Genomic DNA, 15,702 nt, shown 5'->3' on the forward strand with positions numbered 1-15,702 from the left:
ACAAACATGGAACATCTTAGCAAGAGTCCTAGTTTCCTAACTGATGGTCTGTCAGTTTGTGCTGAAGCTGCAGAGTTTTGGTGAAATATTGAGCTCTTATCAGATTACATCACAACGAAAACCTGGCATTGCTTCTGTGTCTGTGGCCTCCTGTTGGCCCAGAGGCACCACTGAACCACCCTTATGAAAACTTCTGTCACTGAGCCCAGATCTCAGAACAAGGCCCCTTCCTTTCTTTGTCTGTTAAATTTAGCTTTCGATTCAAAAACCATACACTTACAAAATCAGAGGTTCAGATTCTTTCCTTGCAGGTGAGCAGCAGCTGATCTTTCTCTACCATCCACTAAATTCAGCAACCAGTGAGAACAAATACCGATAGGATTTGTCTGAAATATGTACAAAAATATGTGTTGCATTTTACTTGTTTACTGAAATATATTCAAAATATAGGTATGTAATGGAGATGTACATGATATCAGTGATATGCGGTCAGGGGAGGTGAGTGAGGCTGGGAGATCACGGATACAAGCGGCCGAAATGGGTTTCCTCCGCAGGGTGGCTGGGTTCTCCCTTAGAGAGAGAAGCTCGGTCATCCGGGAGGGACTCAGAGTAGAGCCGCTGCTCCTCCACGTCGAGAGGAGCCAGTTGAGGCTCGGGCATCTGGTCAGGATGCCTCCTGGACGCCTTCCTGGTGAGGAGTTCAGGTCCCACCGGGAGGAGGGGAGACCCAGGACACCCTGGAGGGACGATGTCTCTCTATGGCCTGGGAACGCCTTGGGGTTCCCCCGGAGGAGCTGGAAGAAGTGGCTGGGGAGAGGGAAGCTCCTGACCCCACGACCCGACCCCGGATAAGATGGATGGATGGATGGATGGATGGATGGATGGATGGATGGATGGATGGATGGATGGATGGATGGATGGATGGATGGATGGATGGATGGATGGATGGATGGATGGATGGAAAGAAAGTGTTTTTACACACTTTCCTTGGTGGCAGGGGGGTCACACTCTTAAGCCTCCCTGGTAAGGTCTATTCAGGGGTCCTGGAGAGGAGGGTCTGTTGGATAGCTGCTAAAGTATCTGACTGACCCTCCTTGGATTAGACTCAGTCTAATAATTAGATCAAGGTCAAAACCCATTGTATTAAAATGTATACTTTGCTGTTTTAGTTTGTTCTAAGAAGGTTTCATTAGTGTCTTTTTGGTACATATGTATGAATAAATGTGATTCTTTATCATATTTTGTTGTGGGTAGTCTTTAATGTTAACACTATAAATTAAGTGTTTTTAAGTGGTTGTCATCGATTTTACAATTTATTACATTAGACTAATATGTCTGGAAACAGAAGACAACCGTTCCATGTGAAAACCATACATTCCAATGAAATTGTTGCTATATTAGCATTTCCACAGACATACCAGAACCATATGGCTATAGCTTTTTATTTTCGAATAAAATGCGAAAGTTCGCTGAAAGTTGGCAGCGGACCTTCGGCGGACATTCAGCTGAAAGTCCGCCAAAAGTCTACTGTGATCAATTTTGAGTCCAGAAAACGTCCTCCCGAATGTCCGGCGGACGTTCAACTTAAAGTCCTCCAGACGTCTAATGGAGTTTCATTTGGACGTCGATCAAACGTTGTCAGTGGAAGTTCGGCCGTTTGGAGCATGTCCGTTCAGCGGACATGCTCCAAACATTCAATGCTAGCTGGGTAGTTTCCAAGGAGTCATTTAGAAGAGGTTCAACAAGAGACAGATTGAATCCATGAATCTAAAAATGTGTTTCTGAGTGTAAAAAACAGACATGTAAAAACTAAACTATATGTTCCTCCTGTCAGAGAGATTCTCTGACTGAAGGAAACTCTTTAAACTCAACTCAGTATAGAAACACAGAGGAACCATAAGAACAGAACCCAAATCCAGGAAGCAGAGGTTCGGTGAATGTGGTGTTGAAGGTGTGGAGGAGGGTCACTGAGTTAGAAGAGATGCTGTAGAAGTACAGAATGCCAGCAGGACAGTCCACATACACGGCTATCCTCCTCTGTCTCTCTCTGTTAGAGACAGAGGAGGAGCAGATTGGTGTTTCTCTGTTGTTATGCCAGGCAGAGTAACCATTAACATCAGAGCATCTCAGACTCCAGGACTGATCATTCAGTCCAAACCAACACTCATTCCAGACTCCTCTTCTCTTAATTCCTCTGAAACTCACTGATACAACAATATCTCCTCTCCACTCGACCTCCCAGTAACAGCGACCAGTCAGACCAGTTCCACACAGCAGCTGAGGAAGATCAAATCTGTCTGGATGATCAGGATACGACTGAAGCTCCTCCACCCACGTCACCTTCCTGTTGTCTTCAGACACTTTGAGCTCTCTGCTCACTGTGTTTGAGTCGATGATGAGTTGACAGGAATCTGATGGAGAACAAACACAATCCAGCTGCAGTTTTTGATCAGTTATTGACACTTTGATGACTCCTGACTGAGTGATGAAGATGGTTGAATATGAGCTGCTTTGTTGTCATGAATCAGATGAAAAACACACTTACACCTCCATGGACCTGGTGACAAGAACCGAACTCCAGCTGGCTCCACCCTGAAAGGAGGAGGGGGGTCAGACCATCAGTCTCTTTCAGCAGAGAGAACAGTCTCAAGAACAGAAACAACAGGAACTTATAGTTTCATTTCTAATTGTTTTGATAGATAATTCTGTCAATACAGCCATGAGATGTCAAGCATGTTCCAACTTTAGCTTCCAACCAAGACTGGAGGTGCTGAGGTAAACTCATTTGTTCTGTAACTGACATGAACTCTCAGTAGAACAAAGACGACTGAGAATCAGAACCGGTCTATCAGAACCCAATGACACCTGAACACTCAAACATGAAGTGGACTGTTCAATGGATACATCCACTTGTAAAAATCCAGAGAAAGAAACAAGAACTGACAGCAGACAGACAACTGTACTGTAATGATGATCATGATGATGATGAAAGAAACATTGTAAACTGCAGTGGATGTAGGAAGGACAGTTGGTGCTGATGCAACACAACTCATTTCTCCAAACACAGGAAAAGCTCCAACAGAGAGGAGAAAGGAAATCCCTCAGTAACAACCTGAAGAAACTCCCTGAAGTATAAAAGGACATCAGGAAACTAAGGAAACATTTCTGGAAGCTCAACCTGATTTAATAATCAGCATTAAAATCCAATCAATCTAAACTCTGATCAACAGCTGGATACCTGCTCCATTCACACTCCCACACACAGATGAAGGAGTGAAACACTAAACAACTTGCTGCTGAAAACCTGCTGTGGCCTCACTGGAATATCCAGAAATACAAACATTAAAAAGGAGAAGCTGCATCACATTCAACAAAGAGTTCAACAAGAACCAAAGATTTGATCTCTGAGCTCAGACTCACAAACCATGGAGAGGCTTCCATCATCACACACCTCTAACAAACACCTCCAACCTTTCAGCACTTCCTCTACCAACCAGCACCATCAGGTGGCGCTGCACACATTTACAATGAGACCAAGAAGAAGAAGCAGCTTCCTGAATCCAGCAGCTGCAGTAATGGCTTGTGAAAGTGTCCAAGGAGCATCTGGAACCAGAACCAGCGGATTCAACAGTCCAGAGAGTCTTTGTTCGAATCTTTCCTCTCAGATTTCCAAGCTGCTCTGAGAGGGAAATGACATCATCATTCTACTGATGATGTCATGTTCTGATGTCACTGACCATTAGCTGCTGGACTTGTACATTTCCAGCACGGAGGACAGAGAAGAACTCAACTCTGACGAGGAGCTGGCCTGCCTTCAAACTGATTCAGGTCAAATAAACATTTCCAGATGAAGTCAGACTAAAATGTTGGATTGTCCTGCTGCTGCAATCAGACAGAACAAGAAGAAGCTTCAAGTTCTTCTCCTGTTCAGCTCCACATTCCTGTCAGAGACTTCAGCTCCTCATGAGGAGAACAACTAAAGCCTGGAACAGACTGACACCAACATCCTGACATCTCATCCTGAACAAAAAGCTTTACAGCATCAAGGTGACTCTTAGCTCCATATATGGACAGATTTCCTCTAAAGGGGGCGGAGCCTGGATTGGAGGAACCAGCAGCAGCTTCCAGGAACAAACCTTGGAAACCTCTGGAAGAGAACATGGAGATGAGATTCCTGCTTTAATCAGTGGATTCATTGGTAGAAAGCATGATGACTGAAATATCTGATAGCTGCAGCTCCATTTTCTACAGATCTGCTGGAACATCAGATAGAAGAACTTCCTCATTTCACATCAAATCTGTTTATTTTCCACAGATACAACTGGACTGTTGACATGAACTGGTTGTAAAGGTCTGGATGGTAAAACATCCATTGTTTTTGTGTCTCATTGGATTTCAGGAAGAGTTGAAATTTTTCATTTAGCCATCAGATCAATAAAGATTTCCCCTCTTTCCAATCTGATTCAGCTTGTGAAGCAGAACATTTCTGCTACTGCAGCAACAGGAGGAAACGTCTCCAGCTCTCAACTAATTCACTTTAACTGCTGGGAATCAGACCAGGCTGTCAGGTCCTGGGTAGTTTGGAGTTGTTTTGGGGGTTTTATGAATTGTTTCTATTTCATTATTATATTGATTACTGCAACAGTTTCTTAACATGTCTGGTAAAAAAATTAGACAGGAAAAGGAAAGCATCTAAAACACAGATGTCAAACTCAAGGCCCGGGGGCCAAATCTGGCCCGCTGTAGCTTTTTATGTGGCCCTCTGGACTCCAAATTACATCAATAAGTCCTTCCAGTTTTTCACAAATCTGCAAAAATCACACAAAATCAACAAATTTCCACATTTTTTCCTGATTTTACTGCTAATTTTCTCAAAATTGGTCAAAAACGTTGAATCCGTAACTGATACGACGAGTGATAAAGAGTCACATTTGACATCATACATTAGTGTAAATATTGTAAAAGAATAACGATTACAAATATTTCTTAATATTCACCACAAAATCTGTCATTTTGATTGCAAAAATAAACACTAAAATAATCACAAATCCCAGAGGAACAGCTATTTATTGATATTTTAACAGTTTTATTGGTTTTATCAATAGATTCTGGTGCAACCGGCCCTTTAAGAACATTCAGATTTTTGATTCGGCCCAAAATAAAAATGAGTTTGACACCACTGATCTAAAAGAACCAGGCCAGTTCATCTGAGGACTGAAGCTGGCCACCTCTGGTATAAAACAACCACAAGGAGCTTTTCCTGTCCTCCAGCCTGGGTGATGAATTTTGGTTCAAACTTTTATCAAATGCAGAGAAGCTCAACTACTTCCTGTCTCACTTCAAAATAAGAGTTCCAACATGAATACAAGATGCCAAGTTCAAAGCAGACATATTTCTATCTGATTCTCATAACAAACGTTACAATATGAAGTGAAGACAGAGAAACAAACAGAACTTAATTAGAAAAATGTTTCTTTCTCCAATCGTTTGGTTCCAGATAGAGATATTACATATTTGCCTCCCTTTTGCTCTTATCACTACATCATAGTGGTACCCGTGGATGGGTTTGTTTCTCAGGTCTAATTAGTACAAGGTTAAAGATTTCTGCAGTATTTCATCAACAACATAGAAATTTTTCAATCACTGATCTCCCTTCACATGATTCTTCTACAATCATCACTAGTTCAGCTGTCTTTGAAGTGTGTTTTCATCAATTGGGAAAACTCACTGCATGAAGACATCCTATAGTTCAAACTATGGTGTTCTAACACATTTTCCAAAGGTTTACGTTTGTTGGGTCTGATATTTTAATGAATTGTAACATCAGCATCAGTTCTGGTGATGTTCAGGAGTTTTAAACATGAAGTTTGCAGACATAAGGGAGATTAGGGAACATTTTACAGAAGGCATTTTAAATAAGGTTACACTCTAACTAACCTAATTACAAGCTTATACATGAACTTTGTCACATTAGAATACAATAATCATCACTAACATCATGTAAATTCAGCCAGAGCTTCACTAAGAGGAGAGGCTGCTGTTCCTGACTGAAGAACAGAGACATTTCTCCTCTTCCTCCTACATCAGTTCCTCCATACCTGAGAGCTTCCAGTCTCCAGTTTGGATCCTTCAGTCCAGCCGACAGCAGCTGCACTGCTGAGTCTCCTGGATGGTTGTAGCTCAGGTCCAACTTCTTTAGATGGGAGGGGTTAAAGGTCAGAGCTGAGGTCAGAGAAGCACAGCCTTCCTCTGAGACCAGGCAGCCTGACAAGCTGCAGACACGATTCAACACATAATGAGAAACAGGAAAACGCTGAGAGAGAACCCAAGTTCTGATCTGGTCATTTTCAGGAGGAAAAATAAAACTCCATATATTGGTAATTAATTATTTAATATAACAAAGCCAAAATTAGACTGTATTATTACAGTTGATGGTAATTAAATGTAACATTTGACACATTTAAAATCAATTAGAGGGCTGCACAGTGGTAGAGCTGTTGCCTTGCAGCAAGAAGGTTCTGGGTTGATTCCCGGTCTTTCTGCATGGAGTTTGCATGTTCTCCCTGTGCATGGAGGGTTTTCTCCGGGTACTCCGGTTTCCTCCCACAGTCCAAAAACATGACTGTCAGGTTAATTGGTCTCTCCAAATTGTCCCTAGGTGTGAGTGTGTGTGTGCATGGTTGTGTGTCCTGTGTGACTCTGTGTTGCCCTGTGACAGACTGGTGACCTGTCCAGGTGACCCCGCCTCTCGCCCGGAACGTTAGCTGGATAGGCAGCAGCACCTCCCAACCCCAATGAGGGGCAAGGGTGTAAAGAAAATGGATGGAAAATCAATTAGAATAGAAATGTATTTTACTATCATATAGAAGAGAGTTCAGTTGTACTAGCAGCACATTTAAAGTAAATGGAAGCATTTGAACTAACAAAATTTAAGAACAGAATAATAAGGTTTTACAACCTAGCAAAAATAATACTCTATTGTTATTAAAAATAGCATAATTGGATGGAAAAAAATTGCAACCGAGTAGTGTATTATAAAATTACGAACAAGATCTGCGTGGATAACAGTAACGTACGAGCTATTTACAAAAAATTTAAAAACTATCAATTGTAATGTGCAATAACAGAAGGAATATAAACTCTGAGGTTGTTGAGAACATTGATGAATATAAAGTCTGACAGTAGCTGGGAGGAAGTACCTTTGATAATCACTGCATGAGAAATGGGATTTTCATTAGTATGAGTCCATGTGAATTGCCATGAAAGTGCAGGACAGCTTGTGACTTTGCAAGCTTCGCTAGATTTAGATGGAAATGGTAAGAGGACTGATGTGAAATTTGTGTTAAAACTGTTTTAAAACTCAAAGAAAATAGCAGGCCTCCTTTTCGTCCCTTCTATCTAGAGTCTTTATAATGTAGTAACAATAAAATATTCTATTAAAATATTTAATTTAATTTCATCAATAGAATACTGTTGAAAAGTAAATTAATTTTAGTGAAATCACTGAGTGAAACACTAAGTGAATGCTGAATTTCTCGGATGATTGTACCTCAGATTATGTAGATTAATTAATCCACATAATGTAGATTAACTATGTAGATTATCTACATAAGATATGTAGATAAATTACTCATAGACTGATGTTTTAAAGCTTTTATTTCTTTTACTGAGGATGACTTTCTGCGTGTAGCAAATGAAAACATGACATTTAAGGTTAGCATATCATGGACCAATCAATTAATCAATCAATCAAGTTTACTTCCTAAGCACATTTTAGCAACAAGACAGTTCAAAGTGTTTAACATAACAAAAATATAAAATTTTAATACAGGAATGTGGACTTAATGAAAGGTATGTTAACCAACAGCTTATATCTTGGTATTTTCAAAAGTTGCTTTTAATTTGACAAAAGAACATCTTCCAATTTTTTGAGTATGACTGTAGTTTTGTTTTGCAAGTTCAGCTGCTGAAAACCATAGACATCCAATGCAATTAAGATGCATTAAAATAGGAATTAATGCCCTTTCTGTATAATCATAGAATATCTGTGATTGGATAAGTGGGGTAAAAAGCAAATGGTTTTAGATTTATCAGATTAGCCACATATTTTTATTCTAGCTTTCAAATAGTAAAGCATTCAAATTATCCAAGTCTTAAACCATTTTAAAAGGCAAATATGTTTTAAAGGCAAATGTCATGTATGTATTGAAAAGGGGTGCGGGTTGTAGTCCCCCTGTTGTTGAAAAGGGGTACGAGTTGGATTCCCCCCGTTGTTGAAAAGGGTGCAGGTCGGAGTTCCCCCAGTTGTTGAAAAGGGTCTGCTGTTTTTTGTTTGTTTCGTTTTCAGCCGATTTGATGGGCAGAACTTCAACTCGGCAGGAAAATGTATGTTTTTCTTTATTCAATGTTGCATGACTCTGTGTTTTTGCGTTTAATGATGTAAAGCACTTTGAAATGCCTTGCTGCTGAAATGTGCTATACAAATAACATTAGATTGATTGATAATATTTGATAGCAGAAATATTGTTTAAGTACGATTAAGATCGTTGTACCTGAGAGTCTCCAGTTTGCAGTTTGGACTCTCCAGTCCAGCAGAGACAAGCTTCACTCCTGAATCCTGCAGGTTATTGTTACTCAGGTCCAGTTCTCTGAGACTAGAGGACTGAGAGCTGAGAACTGAGGACAACGCTTCACAGCTTCTCTCTGAGAGGTTACTGCCACTCAGTCTGAGGAAACAAAGAGAAAAATCTGTTATTGAACAATCAAAAACTATATTTATAGCTTTTCAATCACCAATGTTCTCCTTGCAAATATTAGCTGAACTGTCTTATTTTATTTTGCTTCATTTTGTTGTGAATTTTTTCCATTCTAAAAAACTGAAACGCATTTAAATATTTATGTCATCATCAGCAGATTTATCACCATCAAAAATAAATGCAGTGACAATGTATAAAAGAGTGCACCCTAGAAAGCATTGCGAGCATTGTACCTGAGTATCTCCAAGTTGCAGTTTGAACTCTTCAGTCCAGCAGAGAGAAGATTCACTCCGGAATCCTGTAGGTTATTGTTACTCAGGTCCAGCTCTCCGAGACTGCTGAGAACTGAGGACAGAGCTTCACAGCTTCTCTCTGAGAGGTAACAGTCACTCAGCCTGAGGAGACAGTGAGAAAAATCTGTGATTGAACAATCTAAAATTATGTTTATAGCTTTTAGTCGCCAATGTTCTCCTTGGAATGATTAGTGGAACTGCCTTATTTCACAGGCTTTTGTGTTTCTGTAATGATTCATGTCCAGTCCATGCCGTGTTAAGCACTCATTCAGCTCACTTGCCATGACTGATTGCTTACCTGTTCAACCTGGGCCTTGCCCTACTTAAACACCTTTCAGCCTCTGCTTCCTTGCCAGATTGTCAACAGTCACGAGCCAATAGTGTTTCTACAACCCCTTTCTGTCCACGGATTTACCCCTCCTGCTAACCCCTTCTCGGATGCCTTCTATTCTAGATTTCTGGATCCTAACCCAAACTTTGCCTCACGACCTCTGATTAACGCCTGCCCCTCAAAGCTAAGTTTGCTCTCTCTGTCCTCCTGTGTATGACCTCTGCCTTATTATCGACAAAGCCCCTGGGTGTTGCGTTTTTGATCTCCTCGTGGAGATCTTCATTGCTTCCTGTTCCACTGGTTTCCTGCATCACTCTGTCATCAGACCCTCTGTTCCTCTGCTCCACCCATCACCTGCTCTACAGGTCAGTTAAGCTGAACATTTCTATGATACCCCTCCTTTATCTGTGCATCACCAGCCTTCTCCCCTCTCTCCTCAGTGCTGTGTTTGACGACCTCTTCCTAAGCAGAAACCAGTATCTGAAAATAAACTGTTTTTTTTCCCTTTCGTATACTCCTGTGTGTGGTTGAACTTCTGGGTCCCCTCTAAGTGTCCTTACAGTTTTTTTATTGTGAACTTGTTCATTATAAGTAAACTTAAACAAGAATCAATAACTTTATCATTAGCAGATTCCTCATTACCAATGAATACAGTCACAATCTGTGTCCTTACAGAGCTTTGTTGGAGGCTTTAACCACTGGCAGCAGCCTCAGAAGAGCCTCCTCTGAAGCAGAGTATTTCTTCAGGTCAAACACATCCAGATCTTCCCCTGATGACACCAAGATGAAACCCAGAGCTGACCACTGAGCAGGAGACAGTTTATCTGTGGAGATACTTCCTGAACTCAGAGACTGTTGGATCTCCTCCACTAGAGAACGATCATTCAGTTCATTCAGACAGTGGAACAGATTGATGCTTTTCTCTGCAGACACATTTTCACTGATCTTCTCCTTGATGTACTGAACTGTTTCCTGATTAGTCTGTGAGCTACTTCCTGTCTGTTTCACCAGACCTTGTAGGAGTCTCTGATTGGTCTGCAGTGAAAGTCCCAAGAGGAAACGGAGAAACAAGTCGAGGTGTCCATTTGGACTCTGTAAGGCCTGGTCAACACCTGTCTGATGGAGATGGTTTACATTGGATTTGATGAATAATTTGGAGAATAAAGAAGGTTTTGGTTGTGTTTCTTCCATCAGGTTGACTCCAGAGTTGATGAAGGTCAGATGAACATGAAGAGCAGCCAGAAACTCCTGAACACTCAGGTGGACGAAGCAGAACACCTTGTCCTGGTACAGCCCTCTCTCCTCCCTAAAGATCTGTGTGAACACTCCTGAGTACACTGAGGCTGCTCTGATATCGATGCCACACTCTGTCAGGTCTGATCCATAGAAGATCAGGTTTCCTTTCTGCAGCTGATCAAAAGCCAGTTTTCCCAGAGACTCAATCATCTTCCTGCTCTCTGGACTCCAGTGTGGCTCTGTTTCAGCTCCTCCATCATACTTGACCTTCATCACTTTGGTCTGAACCACAAGGAAGTGGATGTACATCTCAGTCAGGGTTCTGGGCAGCTCTCCTCCCTCTCTGGTCTCCAACACATCCTCCAGAACTGTAGCAGTGATCCAGCAGAAGACTGGGATGTGGCACATGATGTGGAGGCTTCGTAATGTCTTCATGTGGGAGATGATCCTGCTGGCCTGCTCCTTGTCTCTGAATCTCTTTCTGAAGTACTCCTCCTTCTGTGGGTCATTGAACCCTCTGACCTCTGTCACCATGCCAACACACTGAGGAGGGATCTGATTGGCTGCTGCAGGTCGTGTGGTTATCCAGAGGAGAGCAGAGGGAAGCAGTTTCCCCCTGATGAGGTTTGTCAGCAGAACGCCCACTGAGCTGGACTCTGTATCATCAGTCAGGATCTCCTTGTTGTGGAAGTCCAGTGGAATTCTACTCTCATCCAAGCCATCAAAGATGAACAGAACCTGGAAATGTTCAAAGCTGCAGATTTCTTTGGTTTCAGTAAAGAAGTGATGAATCAGTTCCACCAAGGTGATCTTTTTATTTCTCAGCACATTCAGCTCTCTAAAAGTGAATGGAAATATGAAGTGAATGTTCTGGTGGGCTTTGTATTCAGCCCAGTCCAGAGTGAACTTCTTTGTTAAGACTGTTTTCCCAATGCCAGCCACTCCCTTTGTCATCACTGTTCTGATTGGTTGGTCTCTTCCAGGTGGAACTTTAAAGATGTCTTCTTGTCTGATTGCTGTTTCTGGTCTGTGTGGTTTCCTGGATGCTGTTTCAATCTGTCTGACCTCATGTTCATCATTGACCTCTCCAGTCCCTCCCTCTGTGATGTAGAGTTCTGTGTAGATCTGGTTCAGAAGGGTTGGACTTCCTGCTTTAGCGATTCCCTCAAACACAGACTGGAACTTCTTCTTCAGACCAGATTTAAGTTGATGTTGACAAACCGCAGCAAGCTGTTCTAAAACAACACAAGTAAAATAAGGAACAAAATAAAATCATCTTCTGATGATTTAAATAAATGTAATTCCATCTCTTCAGACATCACTAAATGTGTGATTTATCCATCAGGTTAAATCTTTGTAGAAATCCTCTTACTGCTCTTCAGACGATCAGCCAGCTCCTCATGCTTCATCCTCCTCAGGAAATTCAGTGTGATCTTCATCACTGCCTCTCTGCTGCTTTTTCTCTGCTCTTTATCCTCACCTTCCAACTCATCATCTCTCTGACTCTCTGACCATTCTGGGTCATCTGGACTCAGAACCTTCTGGATCTTCTTCAGCTCGTTCTTCACAAAAGTGACAATGTTGTCCTCCAGCAGCTGGAACAGAATAACAGATGAAGGACACATCAGACAGAAACCATGGAGCCAAATATCAGTTCCATGTTGGACAGACTGACAGTCTTGTGGTTTACAAATTGCAGCTTGGAGATAACTGAACAGTCCAACCAAAAAAGGGCCGACCAAGAACTGGGTTTGAAAAGAAGCCAGTGGCTAGAAAACCTTTACACAGAACAAGTCCTTGTTTTTAATCGTTGTTAGAGATTTTTTGGTATTATCATTTTTGTTATTTCTTTAGTTTATATTCAGTCTAATAATAATGAATAGTTTATCAACATTCAGTCTAATGTTAATTGGTAATGAGTGTGCTATGCGAATACTTTTTGATTGCTGTGTTGAATATCTGTATTCCTGAGAACTGATTATTCCATCCAAGGTTCGCTCTCAAGGGAAAGAGCTAGATGACCTGTGTGTGAGATAGAGCTTGCCGCCTGTTTTATTGTTTATCCTATCCTACTGTTGTTTTCCCAAATAAAAGGCCGGCTCTAGCAGAGAGAGGGCAGAACGCTCTGTGTACGACTCGGAGGAGCAGTTTGCTGGGTCTTCTCCTTCTGCACAAGTTTGGTCATAAAATTCATATACGTTGTCAGTGGTTCTTTTAATGAAGGTTCGAAAGGAAAAATACCTATCAATCGTCATACAGTAACATTGCTTACTGTACTTTCCTTTATTAATTTTTAAAGCAGTAGTTGTAGACACACAGACCATAAATATGGAGTCCAGCTGTGTTTGATGCTGCTGGGTAGATGGACCAATGGGAACTTCTGAGCTTTGCTGGTGCAATCTGAGGAGGAACGAGAACAATTAGGATGGAAGGAAATATTCATCCAGGAGTATTTACAAAGAAAGTGGTGTATGCAGATTTCAGGCTCCATTTTGTGCCTATGCAAGCTTTGTAAATGACACCCCAGATCTGTTAAACATAATGTCGTAGCATCCAGGATGCCTCCAACAGCTTCCATTCTACCCATTTTACCTGTGCTTTTAGATAACAACCAACACACACTGCTTCACATATGAACAGATGTCAGAAAAGAGCTGAGCTCACACAAACAACACATTACAATAAAAACATTTCAGACTGACTCAGTCTGAAATGTTTTTCCATCATTGTAAATGTTTCAGATCCAGCTCACCTCCTTGATGGTGGAGATCCAGGAGATTTAAAGTTATTATAAAGACTCTTTGATCTGTCACTCTTGAAGGACACACAGCTGGGTTCTGGTTCTTGTTTGAGTGTCTGACGGATCCTGACAAAAAATGGATATGTTAATCTGTGGTAAAATAAGCAAACAAACAAATCAGTAAACAAAACAGTTTATTGTTCCACCTTAGTGATTGATCACTGGGGAGAGGATTGTGAGAAAAGATTGGAATGTTGTGCTGACTTTGGTTTAGGATAGAGGCTGCAGTATAGACCTTCTTGGTTTATTTAAAAGGTCTTTATGTATAGTTATGGTTCACCAGCAGAAGCATATATCACACAGAGGTTTTGAATGTTTATAATAAAGTTGATCTATGGTTAAATTTCAATAAATGACAAAGGACCTTAAGGAATCATGAAAAAGTATGGCTTAAATTTCTCACCATTTGTGTCACCATTTTCCCCTGTTTCCAAAACAAGTGTAGTACACACTGGTCAGAGTTGGCATGAGAGACACAACTTCATGCCAAGTTTGTGTTTTATAAATCAAAACCTTTGATGTCGTAGCATCCAGGATGCCTCCAACAGCTTCCATTCTACCTATTTTACCTGTGCTTTTAGATAACAAGGAAGACACACTGCTTCACATATGAACAGATGTGAGAAAAAAGCTGAGCTCACACAAACAACACATTAAAATAAAACATTTCAGACTTACTCAGTCTGAAATGTTTTTCCATCATTGTAAATGTTTCAGTTCCAGCTCACCTCCTTGATGGTGGAGATCCAGGAGATTTAAAGTTATTATAAAGACTCTTTGATCTGTCACTCTTGAAGGACACACAGCTGGGTTCTGGTTCTTGTTTGAGTGTCTGACGGATCCTGACAAAAAAAAAAGATAAATAAAACCCATTCTGTGAGGTTCTGTACCAGTCTGTATTATACCAGTCAACACTTACATTATAGAAGACATATTGGAATAGAAACACTTCATATTGATCAGTTTACACAGTTACAGCAGTCAGATCCAGCTCACCTCCTTGATGGTGGAGATACAAGAGATTTAAAGTTGGTATAAAGGCCCTTTGACCTGTTACTCTTGAAGGACACACAGCTGGGTTCTGGTTCTTGTTCATCAAGAAATCTGACAGAAAAAAAAGCTATTTCAACATTATTCCATCCATATTTTCTAGGATGAATCGTATTGAAAACTTTTGTCATTCAGATCCAGAAAATGTGTTAGAAGTTGGTGAGTTTTCCAAATGTCTCCTGCTGGAACCCAGAGCTTCATCACCACGTCTTTTTGGGTCTCATACAGTGTGAATGCTGTGTGAAAAGGGCTGTGGACAGTTAGAGATGGTGACCTCACCTCTGACCTTTGCTTTGGCTCTCATCTTCCCGACACAATGTGGTTTTAGAGGGAGGGACTCCCTCCTCTCTGTCCTCACCCTGATCCATGCTGCTGAATTCACTTCACCTCACACACACTTTCTAGCTTCACCTGCAGAGGAAACACACATCATTCATCAGCTCTGATCATCCTTTACAGCTTGAGAAAGATCAGCTGCTCCTCCTCTGATCGGCTCTTCTTCATATCAGTGTCAGTTGAATGCAGTCAGACAGCAGAGAGGCAGAGGAAGCTGCATCAGCTGCTGCACTTCTACTATCAGTCCACTAGATGGAGACATGGAGTTACTGTTACATTAATTTACTCTGACTGAACATCGGGAACTATTTTATTTCACAGACATCAAACTCTACAAGTGGATCATGTGCTCCATCAAATCTTAACAATTTAATCCGTCTGAATCAAACATATTTTAACATAACTGTCATTTTATTTTGAAAGAACTCACAGGTAGCAGTGTCTGATTTTACTGGTGGAGACCATTTATTCCAGGAAATAAAATCATGGAGCAGTTAGTTGAGAGAAGAAAACAAAGAAAAATCTGTTTTTCATAATGATATTTGATTCCAGTTTATCAGCAGCAATCTAAAATAATTCTATAGATTATTTTTCAAACATGAAGCTTTTGCTGGAATCAGAAGACATGTTCTCCAAATGTCAGAGAGCAAAACCAAACAGGAAAGTTCCTGAAGATAAAGTTCAAATAGGAAACAAAGCAAACTTACAGTTTGTTCAAATAGTCCAAACAGATGAAGAACATCTGAACACAAGCAGAGCAGAACAACGGTGGCCTAGATTGAGTTTTAACAAAACGAGACGAGATCAAAGTGAAATTGAAATACAAATGTACTTCTGCTATTCTATATTGATGATGTCACAGTTTCTGTTCCTTCCTGGTTTATCTAAGAAGGAGCCAAG

The 15,702-nt window shown here is 40.9% G+C and overlaps 1 pseudogene across 1 annotated transcript; it reads right to left on the reverse strand.

Annotated features, from left to right (window-relative positions):
- Positions 1–1,430: 1,430 nt before the first annotated feature.
- Positions 1,431–14,917, reverse strand: LOC103470815 (NACHT, LRR and PYD domains-containing protein 3-like; annotated as a pseudogene). The gene is made up of 11 exons (XR_014089051.1): positions 14,746–14,917; positions 14,413–14,520; positions 14,145–14,258; positions 13,369–13,482; positions 12,938–13,016; positions 11,989–12,211; positions 10,054–11,851; positions 8,553–9,151; positions 6,099–6,272; positions 2,546–2,592; positions 1,431–2,411 (listed from the first exon to the last, which is right to left on the reverse strand). The product of XR_014089051.1 is annotated as an NACHT, LRR and PYD domains-containing protein 3-like (transcript).
- Between the last annotated feature and the right edge of the window lie 785 nt (positions 14,918–15,702).

This window comes from Poecilia reticulata, chromosome 9, assembly GCF_904066995.2.
Source record: "Poecilia reticulata chromosome 9, P_reticulata-male-v2, whole genome shotgun sequence".
In the NCBI taxonomy this organism is placed as follows: Eukaryota; Metazoa; Chordata; class Actinopteri; order Cyprinodontiformes; family Poeciliidae; genus Poecilia; species Poecilia reticulata.